Raw genomic sequence first — 14226 nt, 5'->3', positions numbered from 1 at the left:
ACAAACATGGGGTTCCTCCTGCCTGTTGTGCCAGGAGTACTAAAGTCCTTTGTCTCTGACCCTGGAGCCTTGTGTCTTCTGACAGCATCCATGAAATGTGGCAGACCAGCTTGTTAGCTTGCAAGTGGGTTAAAAGCTCAGACCCTCCACAATTATTACAGTAGCCTTAATACTTTTTAAGTAAAGCATGAGTTTTTTAGTCATTTGTCTATTTTATGAGGGTTAATTTGGCTTAAACTACAGTTGATTCTTGAACAACACAGGTTTGAACTACACAGGTCTACATATATGCAGATACTTTTGTAAATACAGTACTGTATTGTAAATGTATTTTTACTTCCTTTTGATTTTAATTACGTTTTCTTATCAATTAGCAATAATCGTGCCTTGGATAAAACTCATTGGCTACGATACTGCCACTGCGCATAGCTTACATTTTCTTTTCTATACCTTATTTTTTTTTTTTAAGATTTTATGTATTTATTAGACAGACACAGACCACAAGTAGGCAGAGAGGCAGGCAGGGGGAGAGAGGAGGAAGCAGGCTCTCCACGGAGCAGAGAGCCCGATGTGGGACTCGATCCCAGGACCCTGGGACCATGACCCGAGCCGAAGGCAGAGGCTTTAACTCACTGAGCCACCCAGGTGCCCCTTTATAACTTATTTTATTGTGAGAATACAACATATAAACATGTACAAGATGTGTGTTAATTGAGTATGTTATCAGTTGGGCTTCCAGTCAGTAGTGGGTTGGTTATTACTAATTAAATATTCAGAGAGTCAAAAGTTATAGCAAATTTTCGACTGCGTAGGGGGTTGGCTCTCCTAACACCTATGTTGCTCAAGGGTCAACTGTATGTAATATTGACAGACTCACCCAACTATACATCATCTTAACACTGACACAAAAATGAATTCTAGGCCCCTGCTATCCACTTGGCCTTGTTCTGACAAGCCCAGTTATTCCTTAGGCTTGTCTTCCAACTTGGACCCTTTGACACATAGACTGAGGGAAGTTACAGGTTGACTCGTATATGAATGAAGGTAATATGTTTCCTTTGTAGATAAAATACAAGTATCAAAAGAAATCATAATGTCTTCTTCTATTGCTTCCAAAGAATGACCTCAAGACCTCCTTTGGAGACCAATGCCTGTGAATGTGCTTTCCTCACCATTACATGACCACCCCATAATACCTATTGAGCACTTTTGATGGACCAGTCACTGAGCTAAGTATTTCATTTATTTATTTTTAAGATTTTATTTATTTATTTAACAGAGAAAGACACAGCGAGAGAAGGAACACAAGCAAGGGAAGTAGGAGAGGGAGAAGCAGGCTTCCTGCTGAGCAGGGATCCTGTTGCTGGGCTCAATCCCAGGACAATGGGATCATGACTTGAGTTAAAGGTAGCTGCAATGACTGAGCCACTCAGGTGCCCCTGAGCTAAGCATTTTAAATGAACTATTTCATTTACTTAATTTTCTATCTGAGCACTATCATATCTATTTTACATGTGTGTTACCTATGGCTTAGATACATTAAGTAAGTTTCACATAAACTTTTCACAGAACAAAGTTGTTAAGAGCCTTTGCATCCTCAGCCTGAACTCCAGTACTTCTCTATTTCAAAGCAAGTTTGAAGGCTAAGATCACTGACTGCCTAGTTCTTATCCAACCAGTGCCTTTGCAGGCCCATGCCTTCCTTGTTCCAATGGCTTAGAACAGGGTCTAGTCTTCGTTAAATGACTTGTGATGATTATGAGTAAAACTTGATTAATTTCTATTTAATGAATTCTTCCTTGTTCTGAAATAATATTAGAAGAATACATTTAGGTATCCTCTTTGTATTTTGAATATGCAGATTGAAAATTTTACCTTATGTATTTTGGGGGAAAGAGGGTAGGCAGATTTGGGGTGAGAGAGATTCATGTGGGAAACAAAAGGAAAGAATGGCTTTCCAAATGACTCTGTCATACTTGGGGACATATGTAGGATCAAATATGTACATGCAAGGGAAACAATTAATTCTACTGGCTCCAGGGTTACGATATGATAAATTATCCTCCCCAAACAGAGACTCCAGCAAGTCAGATATGTCGGATCTGAGCACTTGAACACGTCACACTTCACACTTGCTGGTCTTTAAAAAGATTGATTATCCTGACATGTTCTGAGAAGACCACCACCATGCTCCAGCAGTATTTTCTGTTTTCTAAAAACAATATTTCAATTTAATAGAACACAAGGAAACTTTCAAAAACTGCCAGGCTAACTCCACCTCTGTGGTTTTAATGGGAAGATCATCCAAGCTTCCAGAAGTAGTAAGAGTGCTGACGTTTGTGCACATGGGAAAATGGGGAGATGAGGAGGAAGGCTGAAAGAGGGAGGGGGGAAGCTACACTTTTCAAGAGGAGTTAAACAGGTGTGGCAATTTGCTGTACAACTTAACCATAAAACACTGGTCACGTGCCCTATTTGTACTCTATGGAAATCTTTATGGAACTTAACTAAATTTCTATCTGTTGGAGGCTGCAAAGGCACGTGGCAGGAAGTTTCTGAGGGTGGATGATGGTTGGGGGAGGTGGATGGGCAATAGGCAGGACATGGGCTGGGCAGTGGCAATCAGATTTTTTGGGGTGAGAGTCTTTCTTTTATGTCATTGTAAAGCTCTGTGACATTTCATTCACTGGCCACTGCATATTTCTAGGCCTTTGATGGAAGAGGAAACAGAACATGGAAAAAGATATCAAGATAAAGAAACCAATTTACCTGTAATCTAGGGGAGTATATGTCAACAGTTTTCCTTGGCCATTGATTAGAAAATTTTGAAATTAATAAATAGAATAACTAGGAATTTTGAAATTTTTTTATCTTTAGAATTAGGTATTTTTTAAATTTTTTAAATCCCTGGTTATATATCAAAATGTTACAATCTTAAATTAGAGACAAGCATAATGAGATAATAAGACTGGCATCTAGCCCATCCTTCTCATTTTACAGAAGAAATTTAGGCTCAGAGACATGAAGGGAATTATCTGAGGTCACACAGCATGCCAAAATTGAAACAATATCTGGAACCCAGGGGCCAGGATGAACCATTAGCTCTTCTTCCAGAATGCAGAATTTCCTGGAAGGATCAGAAATAACTCTTTAATATCTCACTCCACAAATGAGTTTTCCCCTTGGCAGGAGAAAGATGGACACTGAAAGCTTTGGGGTTTTAAAGAGGCAGAGGGCATGGACATGGTCAGCAAGAACCCTAAAGACAAACTATTATTTAGTATGATTGTCCAGAAGCATGCCACCCACAAAGTTATTTTCTCAAAATCCTGCTGTCATTATGTCACTCTCCTTTTCCAAAATCGTCTATAGGCTTTGTCATCATTTACAGAATAAAAACCAAACTTTATATTTACGTGGAAAACATCTCCAGCTTGGAGTGCCCAGGTGGCCCCGTAGGTTATGCATCTGACTCTTGATTTCAGTTCTGGTTATGATCTCAAGTCATGAGATTGAGCCCCACATAGGGCTTGTGCTGGGAGCTGAGAGCTGAGCACTGGGCACGGAGCCTGCCTAAGATTCTGTCTCCCACTCCACCTGCCCCTCCATCCCCATGCACATGCATCCACTCTCTCTTTGTCTCTAAAAAACAAAAACATAACAACTCCAGCTTTCACAAACACTCCTCTCCTGTAATGACTCCATACCTGGTTAGGTACCTCCTTGGTACACTGCACTGAAGACATGGAAGACACAGTGTAAGATCCTTTTCCTCATAGGGTTCCTATTCAATAGGGGAGATAGTGATCAACAGAGAAAGGAATGGACAAAATAATTATAACATACAAGGATAGCAAACAGGTGAAGTGTCAAAGAGTAGTTGGTGGTGGTGAGGGAGGGAAGGGGAAAGAGATTTCCTAACTACTTTATCTGGAAATGACATTTGACTTGAGATCTGATGGTATTGATGAGCAAGTCCCATGAAGAGCTGAGAAAAGAATCATCTAGAGAGAGGGCATTGCAGTTGCCCCAACTGAATGTCTAGCTAATACTTACCTGCCTCAATTTCTTTGTTAATGCATGTCTGCTGTGGAAATGCCTTTCCCCCACTGGCCTATACTAACCAATTCCATCTGAAACAATACTAGATAGTGGTTATGAGTGTAGATTCTGAATTAGATGTGGGTTTGGTTCTCTCTTCACCTATAAGCTATATGGCCTTGGGCAAGTCACTTCACCTTTATGAGCCTTGATTTCCTTATCTTTAAAGTGGAGATGGTAATAAAACTTATGTTAGAGGATTAACATGAAAATTAAGACAAATATTTCATATAAAACACTTAATATAGTAAAACTACAAAAATGAGCAAATGTTTGTTATTATCTACTCTTGAAGACCCAGCTCAAATCATATCTTCTCGGTAAACTTTGTGGACAAGAGCAGCCCAAAGTAGTATTTGTTTCATTGGGCTTCTTATGTTCCCAGACCTAAATTCCCCCTCATCCCTGTGATGTTTTGTAGCAATATTCTCTTAATTGTTTTGTGTATCTCTTTTATTCATTCCCTAGTAAATTCTATGATCACGGTAAATCTTCATATTTCCGAGGGGGAGGAATAATGGAGAGGCGATGCTTATACAGGTGAGTAAGTTAGGATAAATGGGTTATAGTTCTACTGTTACCCTCTTGATTGTGGTGGCTCACCTCCGAGATAGCCCCCAATGATCGGCTTCTGGTATTCATCCCTTATATAAGTTTTCCCACTTCAGTGCAGGTGAGACTTTTGACTCACTTCTGTTCCAGAGAATATGGAAAAGATGTTGTGATGTTGCTTTCATGATTAGGTTGTATAAGAGTGTGACTTCCATCTTCCTAGAAGACCCTGCCTTTGATAAAGCAAGTGACCACATTTTGTAGAGGCCAGTGTGCAAAGAACTGAGGGTGTCCTCTGGCCAACAGTATGCAAAGAACTAAATCCTGCTAACATGCAAGTAGGAGAACTTGAAAATGGGCCTTGCCCTAAGCAGTACTTCAGATGAGATGCAGCCCTAGGTGTCACCTTGGCTTCAGCTGTGGGAGACCCTAGAGCAGAGGACCCAAATAAGTTGTACCTATGTTTCTGATTCACAGAAGTTATGGAGTAATAAATGTGTGTTGTTCTGAGCCCTCGTGCTAATTTGGAATGACATTGTAGTAAATTGTTAGCAATAGATAACAAATACACTTGTTTACTTGGAAAGATAACTTCATCTCCGTGAACTGGAGTTTCCTTATTAGAGATCTTGTTTGTGTCAGGTTCTAGAGTGGGGACGAGGTCTACAGTAGCAAACAGGAAAGGCAGCATCCTGTCCCTAGAGCCACTAGTCTAGCTGCAACCCCCATGGGATATTGTGTTCACCCTGCTGGTTGCCGAGGGAACTTAGCAGCTTCAGGCCTTTCTATTAGAGGGTCAAGCCAACCGCTAGATAGATAGAGACAAAACCCAGAGCCATTCTGGAAGCCCTTAAAAAGGAAAATCAAATTAAATAGTTGGGAACTTTCAACATAAGTGATGCACTTAGGCTTTTCTTGGTTTTTAAAAAATTACTGGGCTTTTAAAATGATGGCAAATGTGGGAACCGTAAGAAATAAGTATGTGACATGGAAAGCCATTCTGTAACAAAAGCACATTCTATTTACCTCCAGCTCAGACTGAACCCTTCTTACTTTCTCAAGAGAGACACATGATTAGAAGTATCATTTGATGCAAGGAATACTAGAACATAATCTGGATGATGGGGTCAGATCTGGGCTAGAAATATGTCTTTATGTAAGAGGACTTGTTTCTTTTAACTTGCCCCACATAGACTCTAAGACAGCTGTCAGAAAGGAAGGCCCAGGGGCACCTGGGTGGCTCAGTGGGTTAAAGCCTCTGCCTTTGGTTCAGGTCATGATCCCAGCGTCCTGGGATCGAGCCCCACATTGGGCTCTCTGCTCAGCAGGGAGCCTGCTTCCCTTCCTCTCTCTGCCTGCCTCTCTGCCTGCCTGTGATCTCTGTCTGTCAAATAAATAAATAAAATCTTAAAAGAAAAGAAAAGATGGCCCAATATCCAGACCTCTGGATTCCTGAACCCCTTCCTGACCTTTACATCTTTTCCCCCAGCCTCTTCCCCTAAGAAACTTTCCTTCTACTCTACTTCCCATTGGTACCACTTTCAAGCTTACCCACAAAATTCTGAAATACACCTCTTATCTTCTTCGTTAGTACTCAGTGGCCTATGGAAAATCACTCTCTGAAAGGAGTCATGCCCCTTAAAGACACAAAATGTGTTTATTTTTTTCAAGGCTAAGTGAAGGCCTCAAAAATAAGTGGCCAGTTGACCCTCCCTGGATAGAAGCATTCAGGTACTTTCTTCTTTGAGATACACATCCCCATAATGCTTGTTGCCCTTGTGAACCATGGGCAGAATGTTTTCTTTAAGACTTTAAGGACTGAGGGGCGCCTGGGTGGCTCAGTAGGGTAAAGCCTCTGCCTTGGGCTCAGGTCATGATCCCAGGGTCCTGGGATCGAGCCCCACATCGGGCTCTCTGCTCTGCAGGGAGCTTGCTTCCTCCTCTTTCTCTCTCTGCTTGCCTCTCTGCCTACTTGTGATCTCTGTCTGTCAAATAAATAAATAAAATCCTTTAAAAAAAAAAGACTTTAAGGACTCATTTACTAGCTTCAGTATATTAGCTCACCACTTAGAGCTGAGTGACCTGTGGCAAATTATTTAACCTTTCTGGTCTGTTTTCTAAATGGAGACAATAATGGCACCTACCTCACATTTATGGTGTGAAGTGCTTAGAGTAGTGCCTGGCATAGGGCAAGCTTGGTAACTGTTAACTGTTGTTGTTAAGGTAAAAAAAATGAACAAACAAAATGATTTTATGTATTTATTTATTTGAGAGAGAACAGAGCCTGCAAGAGAAAGCACAAGTAAGGAGGAGGGGCAGAAGGGGAGGAAGAAGCAGGCTCCCCACTGAGCAGGGAGCTCAATGATGTGGGGCTCCATCCCTGGACCCGGGAATCATGACCTGAGCCAAAGGCAGATACTTAACTGACTGAACCACCAGGTGCCCCAAAACAGACAGTTTCCATTTCTGATTACATTGAATTTGATCAGGACACAACTAGAAAAAATAGAAAAATAGGCAGTATTCATCCTGAGAACTTTTACATTTTTGGTTAGGATCCCCGTTTACCCTTGTCTTTTCCTAGCTCCTCTCCTCTGTACCTTTCTTGGCCAAGTCCCCCTTGGGACAAAACCCCACCTGGGACCACCTCCCCCAAGCCTCAGATTTTGCTGTCCCACTTCCTTCCACATCACATCTCTCCTTTCCTCTGTCCTTGTCCTTAGGCCTTTTGCTAGCATCTGATCAACTAATTTGTGCCAAAATGTTAATCACTCTTGGTTTAAATCAATCGTTCTGAGTTTTTTTTTTTTTTTAATATCTCCACATCATGCACATGAAATGCATAATAAATCTCCATTTGTAATAACATCCTTCACCTCCCCAGTGACTTCAGCTCAATGCAGGAAGGGGGGATATAATCTGAAAGTGTCCTGACCCCCACAGTGTCTTCCCCCTGCCAAACTCTACAGCCTCTCATGATGCTAACAATCACGGCACAATCACAGCAAGTACTACCTTCCAGATTCGTCTTTTGGCAGATAGCTTCAATGACTTAACCCAAGTAATATATGATAATAAAAGCTTATGGTTCTTCAACGGAGGCCCATTTAAGGCCTGGAAGGGTTTGCTGGGTAAAGACTGGGAGAAGGCATATTTGATCACTTTTCTAATCATACATGGACCTGTCCTCTCCATCCATCTCCAAAAAAACCAAGTAACTGTGGACTCTTCACCTTGTTTTCCTCTGGTATTCAAATTAAATATGCGGTTAATTCTTTTTTTTTTTTTTTTTTAAGATTTTATTTATTTATTTGACAGAGAGAGACATAGTGAGAGAGGGAACACAAGCAGGGGGAGGAGGAGAAGGAGAAGCAGGCTTCCGGCCAAGCAGAGAGCCGGATGCAGGGCTCGATCCCAGGACCCTGGGATCATGATCTGAGCTGAGAGAGAAATTCGGCTCTCTACTTATTCAAAACAATACATTAACTGTTTAATAGGGGAAGCCTTCTTACCACCAAGGGCTCTGGCTGGCCCGGAAGGCAAGATTGGCTGGGAAAGACTAGCTGGGCTTTCTGCTTCTGTTTATTAGGCCAACCAGGCCAGAGTAACTATGTTTACCCCAATACTGTTGTCCTAGTCCAGGGAGTCCTTGATGTCAACAAATCCTGTCCTCATCGGATGGCCCTAAAAATGCAAGTTTCTCCAAAAAAGATACATTTCATGCTATAGTTCCCATTTGGGTTGAGTTGGGGAAAAACATGATCACTGAGTTTTCTCTCACTATGAGAGATGAATGAAAATCACCAGGGCAAATCTACCTTCAAGTATTTAATTCTGTTTCCAGAAAACCAACTAAGATGTTTAGTATTTTGTCATCAGAACAAAATATTCTAATTGATCTGGGTGATGATTGCATGAGTTTTGCTTTAAAATATTCTGCAAATGGTAAAAATTGTGTGTGTGTGTGTGTGTATACATGTGTGTGTGTGTGTATACATGTATATATACATATATATACCATATATATCCAACCACATATACATATATATATGTGGTTGGATGGTTCTGCTGGAACAGTGGTTTTCAAACGGCCATATATCAGAATCATGCTGCCTCCTGGACCAATTAAATGACACTCCCTCAAGCATTATTAGTATTTTCAAATTTCCCAGTTGATTTCAGTGTGCTCAAAAAAAGGGATCCATTGAAAACAACAAAACAAAACAAAAAAAAAGATTTCACCCCCATTGAAGGCTTATCTGTAAGATCCTTTTCAGTTCTAAGTTTCTCTGATTAAATAAATATTTGTTGTTTTACAAAAGGAAAAATACTGCCAGACTTATCTCTTGCACCTGACAGTTGCAAAAGTATGAACAAACAAACAAAAAAATATTTTGGTTCAGAAAGCATAGTCTCTAGACTGGAAGCTTTGAGACTTGCCAAACACAAGTTCTGAGAATTTCCCAGTTTTCCTCTGGGCTGGCCCTGTCTAGTCTCATGCAGACGTTCTTAGATATACATTTGATTTCTCCAGAGAAGATGCCCTAACATGGACAAGCAAAAACTAAAAACTAGAGGCTAGTTGGAAACCAAATTCCCTGGCTAAGTGTTGAGTCCTGCCTGTTGGGTTTGTGTAGATGGAGGTCTGGGGGACTCACTCTAAGCTGCTGGAGGCATCATTAATTTCAATTAGGTGGAAAGTCTTTGGAGTGGATTGCTCCAGTGACAGTCGTTTCAGGATGTCCTGCTAGCGTGCGTGTTTTGTTTTGTTTCGTTTTTTCCCAAGGATACTGCTAATGGAGTTTAAGGTCCTTTCATCTCAACAGAGGCTTTATTAAGTCTCCTCACGTCTGTGAGTACCTGTAGCTGCCCTGTTTCCTCTTAATTCATTTTCTGTGCCGCATTCAAGAGTATTTGGAATCTCTGCAAGAACAAATAAACCTCTGAACTCTGATACACATGTAATCTGCCAAGGTCCACCCCACAACTCCAGACTGTCCCCCAGCACAGCTGAAACAATATCAAAAAGCATCAGTGTTTTCTGTAATCCATTTGCCAAAGACAATGCACCAGACGTGTCACATTTCCTATTTCCGCTGTGCCTGGCATCGCTTTCCCTCTGGTAACTGGGGCAAGGGGTCAAGGGAGACTCTCAAGGTGACAGATTTGTTAAAGAAAAAATGCAGTGACTTGAGCTTCCAGGGTTCAGCATTAACCACTCCTTACCTACTTTCCTTTCTCTTCCTTTTTTCCCACTCAATGGATGAGTGAGGACCTTGTGTACGACAGGAAGCACAACTGAAGGCTCTTACATGAGCCAGCTGTGTGACCTTGGGCCTCAGAGACTGCTTTTGTGAATAAGTAATTCCCCAGCATGCTCTAAATTTCCCTGATTCTATTCTAATAAGTGTATGAGGTAGAAACGGGGTTATGTTTATGACCACAGGCACCCTTCTGGCTCACCTACTTCTTGACAGCAAGTCTGTGGCCCTCAAGTCATGCAGATAGCTTTCCACATACTGGACAGAGGCTTTAAACAGCCTTCTCAGGGAACCAAGAGGCCAAGGACTTGGTAGATGGGTAGAACACCCTCCTTCCAGTTTCTGTGTAAACCGTCAGGAACCAGAAACACTGGGGACGCTTCTCCCTTTCGTAATTACTTGGGAAGGAATGTCATAGCCTCAAGCGTAATTAACAGCATTTTAATTCATTCTCTCTTTTTAGGCTGTTCACATACTTGCTGTTGCTAGAATGAACACACCATTATGGTGTGTTAACTTTTTAAAATGAGGCCAAAGATGTTGAACTATGGCCATCCTCATAAGGAACCTTGCTCTCTGAGCTTAAACACAGGTTGGGAATAAGCATCGTGTGGCTGCTGTGAAACACACGCAGGCCTCTGGTGGTCCTGAGCTCCCCAAATGAGATACAAACAGCATTTAGATACGCTTGTCCGAGAAGAGCCTGCTCATTATCTGGCCAGCAGGGAAAGATTCCACAAATACACTGCCCACTGACAAGTTACACAATTAGCCATAAGACTGTGATTGGGTGTCTGTGGGCTTGCCCTCCCCTTCCCCATCCTCTTCCTCATCCCTAGGTCGGCATACTTCCCTACCTGCCACGCCAGCCATACTCCCCCTCTCTAGCCCAAATTTTCATGAAGAGAAAGGTTCCTGTATATTTGCTTGTGAAAGACACTGCATGTTATCCCATCAAGTGGAGAGTGATGATCTCCTTTCGCCAAACGTTTTTTACTCTCATGGATGCCTTTCCTTGACTTGAAACACACCAAGACGTACACCTGTACACACGCATATATACACATTGACTTCACAGAAGTGACTAGTTCGGCTTCTCTTTTAATTTCATACTTGATGGTAATGAGTTCTTTCAAACAGAACCAGTAAAATGTGAAACTGACATTGCTTGAAATTTAGGGCATCCTGCTTTCCTATACATTATTCCTTGCTTCTAAAATATTCATACCACTTAAAGGTGATTTATAGATGCATATCTAGAATTATATCCTGATAATAAGAGCTTTACATATTTTTCTTTCTCAGAGTATAGATATGTTTGGTACCAATGGGAGACCAAAATGCAGTGAAATATTTGTATGTGTTAATTATGTAACATAAATATACATGTAATACATCTACATACATATTGGCCAAAACTCTACAATGAGAGATACCATGTCAAAAAGCAGTAAACTGTCAGGAATCTATGAATATAAATAGTTTTTAGCAATAGCATATTATCAAGGCATTCTTAACTACATTTGGCATTTTTGGAGCAAGAAAAATGCTGGGGTTTCATTAAACTGCAGTGCACAGGAAATAGAGAATTTGGGTCCTATACGGGGAATGTCCTTGAAATGAATAGATTGCATAGAAAACCAGAAAGTTTGGTTCATACAAAATTCCCCCCCTTCACCCCGGCAAAGGAAATCTCAATTCATTTTTAAGTACCCCAAAATTAACAGAAAAAAATGTAGTAAATACTGAAGAGTATGTTTAAATGTCATATACAACATTATTCATGATGAAAGTGAAGTTCATAAAAAATTCATTTGTTTTCTTATTCATGTAAGAGAGCGAAATCAAATAGAGTGAAAACTATATTTTTGTGATCTATCTCAATTGTGTATGTTCTTATTTGATTCTGGGAAAATTACAGTTGATGTTTAGTAACTTACTGCTAGAAAAATATGGTTTTTTTCCTGTGATGTATGCTAAAGGTAAATAGCAAATTGAAGTTATAAATGATTCTTAGTATGAAACACCCAAGCAATATTTTTACTGTATTTTGGGTGCCAGGATATCACCCCAGGTACCTCATTGAAGCCATCCAATCTGTGCTGTTCTCAGAAAAGAAGAATGCATTTCTGGGAAATTCGCCATTTGAAATTCCAATGGTTGCTTATCCCCTTCTGAGGCTAATGGTGCCAGTTGCTAAGAAAACAGGGCCTCTTGGCTGGCCAGAGGACATAGCTCTTTCTCTGTGTTGCTACAGGATCAGGGATCAACTTTAAGACACTCATTGTCCTGGAAAATTAGTGTATTGTGAGCCTTCTCAAACTTGGCATCCAAAAGTGTAATCCATATTGCTTGTTTTTTGATCCCAGGGAAGGCCCTGATAACAATTTTGAAGTCCGTGTGTGCTAGCTCCCAAGATGCTCATATTGTAAAGAACTTGAGGTCTGGCTGGCTTGTGGAAAGACTTAGGGGAAGAATTTCTCAAGGCAGAGCCAAAGAAGAGGGTCTGGCTTTTACTCATATTTCAAACACCCCAGTCTTCTTTTTCTCCCGACCACAATGATAAGGTACATTAATTCTGGGGTATGCTCTCTATCTCTTTATGTTCTGTTGGGCTCAGTGCTGAGTCCCTGATGATAATGCTGGAAATACGCTCTTAAGGAAGGGTTCCTTAGGGCACATGGATGGTTAAGTGTCTGCCTTTGGCTCAGGTCATGAAACCAGCATCCTGGGATCAAGTCCCATATCGGGCTCCCTGCTCAGTGGGGAGCCTGCTTCTCCTCTCCAACTCCTCGTACTTGTGTTCCTTCTCTTGCTATCCCTCTCTGTCATTAAAAAACAAACAAACAAACAAAAAACCCAAAACACTTAAAAAAAAAAAAAAGAAAAAGAAAAAGGGTTCCTTAGTTTCTGTGCCTGCATAGCATGCTGAATTTGGCCAGAAACAAAATGGCTTACTGTCTCAAGAGGAGACTCCCTTATTATGTAACAGTCAGGCTGCCACAGGTAGGAGTCAGAGCTGTAGACACCATCTTGAATGAAATTTTCTTCAGAGGGGCCTGGGTGGCTCAGTCATTAAGTATCTGCCTTTGGCTCAGGTCGTGATTCCAGAGTCCTGGAATCAAGCCCCACATCAGGCTTCCTGCTCAGTGGGAAGCCTGCTTTTCCCTCTCCCCCTCCTCCTGCCCCTGCTTGCATTCCCTCTATGGCTGTCTCTTTGTCTGTCCAATAAATAAAACCTTTTAATTTTTTTTTTTTCCTCCAGAACACAATACCTAATTTTCATTTATGGAATGGATTCTTTCTCCAAGTCCTTCAGAATGTGAAATTCAAAGCCTATCTACCTAGGATTACTTGAAGCAGAGAATGTGCTAGCTGGAGGAAGTTTAGTTGAAGGGAGAAAGTTTCTAGAGGAAGGCAGTGATTTAGAAAGATCTGTGAAGAGTGAAGGAAAGCAGAGTTGACCAACATTCTCCACCTGACAATTGGTATCCACTCCCTGACTGTCAACTCTAACCTAGTCCATGACCACCACTGATGTCTCCCCTCCTGTGTCAGTGACACTTGTCTCCTTTACCCTTTCCTCCTTCATGAAATAATAAAATGTTACTATTAATAACCATTTATTATTTGTTATGTGCCAGGCCACAAATGTGTGCTACCATAATCCTTGTATAGACCATTCTCCTCTTCTTACAGATAGGAAGACAGACTGAGAGAAGTTATGAAATGTACCTAAGGCCACAGAGCTGGTAGGTGGCATAGCCGGTTTCAAATCTAGTTGGTTTTTCATCTGGCCTGTCAGAACCCACCCCTACTATCTTACCCACTGTACCACACTCGTGCCATTCTAGTGATATAGATAGAGCCTTCTTTATTTTTTCTTCCTCTCTCTAGCTCTGGTCAATAGCAGAACTTTCGGTCCCCTCCTGAACCTGAGACCCCAAATTCGAGTGTGTCTGATGCCAGAACCTCATCATCTTCCACAAAGTTTGCATTGTCCAGTACTATAGCCTCTAGCCGAACATGGCTAGTAAGCACTTAAAATGTGGCTACTACAAACTGAGATGTGGTCTATGTATAAAATACACAGATATTGAAGACTCGTACTGAGACTCCTAAGAAAAAATGGATGTGAAATATCTCGTTAATAGTTTTTATGTTGATGTCATGTTAAAATGAAAATATTTTAAATATGTCAGGTTAAACAAAATACCTTATTAAAATGAATATTACCTGTTTCCTTTTACTTTTTATCATGTGGCTCCCAGACAGTTTGAAATTACATATGTGGTTCTCACTGAAGTTTCTA

At 41.0% G+C, this 14226-nt stretch overlaps 1 pseudogene; it reads right to left on the bottom strand.

Moving 5' to 3' along the window:
• Window positions 1-307: 307 nt before the first annotated feature.
• LOC131837363 (U4 spliceosomal RNA) lies at window positions 308-431 on the bottom strand (annotated as a pseudogene).
• Window positions 432-14226: the final 13795 nt, after the last annotated feature.

This window comes from Mustela lutreola, chromosome 7 (assembly GCF_030435805.1).
Source record: "Mustela lutreola isolate mMusLut2 chromosome 7, mMusLut2.pri, whole genome shotgun sequence".
NCBI classification, from domain to species: Eukaryota; Metazoa; Chordata; class Mammalia; order Carnivora; family Mustelidae; genus Mustela; species Mustela lutreola.
This window is presented reverse-complemented; position numbering and strand designations above follow the sequence as displayed.